At 39.8% G+C, this 2,396-nt stretch overlaps 1 long non-coding RNA gene across 1 annotated transcript in view; it reads right to left on the bottom strand.

Moving 5' to 3' along the window:
- The window catches only part of LOC106147716, a 5,571-nt gene that overhangs the window by 973 nt on the left and 2,202 nt on the right, over positions 1-2,396 (bottom strand). Inside the window, exon 2 of the long non-coding RNA XR_001232626.1 lies at positions 1,260-1,337. This is a non-coding gene — a long non-coding RNA (uncharacterized LOC106147716). The remainder of the gene's footprint in view (positions 1-1,259; positions 1,338-2,396) is intronic.

Here is a 2,396-nt window from a genome sequence, read left to right as displayed (position 1 = left end):
ACGCCCGGCCCCATCAGAGCATTGTTGATATTGATCTCTTGTGTTCTTCGTGCCAAAGACACCAGTTTACCAGCTCCATTCTCATGATGTTACCAACGGCATAACACAAAATTACTGCTAGCCTTGCATGATTATTTATATCTGTGCTGTCATCCAAGCCCATGGAGTAACAGGCTGCCTTTGTAAGTCCGTGGTGAGCTGCTGACTAACCTCACTTGCTATGCGCAGGTCTCGATCTTTTAATAGTATTTCTGCATGTGGCATCTCAGAGATGTGTTACATAATTCTGTCCTTAATGGGAAATCATGAAAAATGGAATTACCCCCAGACAACATGGCCATTTTGATAAACTCCCCATCAGAGAGGGACTTACCACGTTTTGCTGTGCACAAGGTAATTTGAAAGCTAACAGCTGTCAGATGGTTAGTTTTAGAAAGATAGTTACAAAAAGTAAGATACTAGGAAGGGTATTGCCTCAATTTCCCTTCAAGAAACTTTTTCCTTTCGGTTTCACGAAGTTTGGCAACACTTCTGTGGGGGTGTCAAAGTGCCGCCGGACCCTTGATGTGTGACACACAGCACTTACTACTCGGAGGACGTAACACTTTCCTGCGGCACTCAGGCCAAAGGACTCTGCCCAGCCTCTTGGAATTGCCTTCCACTTTTTCAGTTTTATTTGTTTATTTTTTTGCTGTAGTCACTTGTGAGGTTCAAGACTTACAGTCTAAAAGTCCAACACTCGTTCAGGGCAAAACCCTACCAAAAATCAGAATAGATGGTCTTTCTCTCAATTTGATAAAAGCCATCTATGGCAAACCAACAGCCAACATCATACTAAATGGACAAAAACTGAAAGCTTTCATTCTAAAATCAGGAATAAGTCAAGGATGTCCATTGTCACCACTCTTATTCAATACAGTTTTGGAAACATTAATCAGAGCATTTTATGAGTACCGGGTATTGAACTGGTACTGGGAATTGAACTCACGACTTTGCACTTGCCAGGCAGGTGCCATACTGTTGAGCTAAATCCCTGGCCCAGTCAGAGTAATTAGACAAGAGAAAGAAATAAAAGGAATAAAGGTAGGAAAGGAAGAAGCTAAATATCATTATTTACAAATGGCATGATACTCTGCACAGAAGACCCCACAAACTCCACCAAAAGATTTTCGTCTTAGTTACTTTTCTCTTTGCTGAGACAAAATACCCAGCACCCAAAGTTAAAGAAAAAAAGTTTTATTTAACTTATTTAAACTCACAGTTTGTAGAGGTTAAATAGTCCATAATCAGCGGCTCCAAAGCAGGATGGTACATAGCAGAGGAGTAACAGTTCATGACTGTGGAATACAGCAAGAGCAACAAGATCAAAGGAAGAAAGAAGCCTTTCTGCCCCTTTCATTTTATCCAGACTGCTGGGATTAGGGCAGTGCCAATCCAATCAGTGGACTGATCCAGCAATCACCCACCCTTAATCCCAGCACCCTTAATCCTAACATTGCATATGAATCAATCACACACTGTAGATTCAGCCACCTCCGAAGAAAAAGCCCTATGACCACATGAGACTTTGGGGGGACATCTAGACACAAACCATAACAGTCTTTTAGGTTTAATAACCAAATTCAGTAGCATAGCTAGATACAAAGTCAACACTCAAAAATCAATAGCCTTCCCGTACACAAATAACAAACTCATTGAGAGAGAAATTAGGGAAATGACACCTTTCACAATAGCATTCAAAAAATGAAATACATAGGTATCAATCTAAGGAAGGATCTAAAAGACCTCTGCATTGAGAACTACAGTACTCTGAAAAAGGAGATTGAAGAGGATATCAGAAAAATGGAAAGATACACCTTATTCTTGGGTAGGAAGAAAAAAGATAGTGAAAATGGCCATACTTCCAAAATGGTTACACAGATTTAATGCAGTTCCAACCACTCAAGAAATCAGTAGCTTTCCTGTACACAAATAATGAACTAAGTGAGAGAGAAATTAGGGAAACAACACTTTTCACAATAGCGTCCAACAAAGTGAAATACTGAGGAATCAATCTAACGAAGTAAAAGACCTTTACATTGAAAACAGCAGTACTCTGAAAAAAGAGATTGAAGAGGATATCAGAAAGTGGAATGCTATCTCTTGCTTTTGGGTAGGAAGAACCAATATAGTGAAAATAGGCATACTTCCACAATTTTTGTTTTTTTTTTATTTGTTTGTGTTTCTTCTGGTACCAGGAATCAAACTCACAACCTTGCGCTTGCCAGGCAGGCGCTTTGCCGCTGAGCTAAATCCCCAGCCCTTTCCACAATTGTTATACAGGTTTAATGCAATCCTGATCAAAATCCAACAGCGTATCTCACATAATTGGAGAGAACAATCCTGAAATTCATTTG

Source organism: Chinchilla lanigera, unplaced genomic scaffold, assembly GCF_000276665.1.
Source record: "Chinchilla lanigera isolate Chin_1 unplaced genomic scaffold, ChiLan1.0 scaffold00008, whole genome shotgun sequence".
Classification (NCBI taxonomy): Eukaryota; Metazoa; Chordata; class Mammalia; order Rodentia; family Chinchillidae; genus Chinchilla; species Chinchilla lanigera.
Note: the sequence above shows the minus strand (reverse complement) of the source record. Positions and strands in the feature narration are given on the sequence as shown.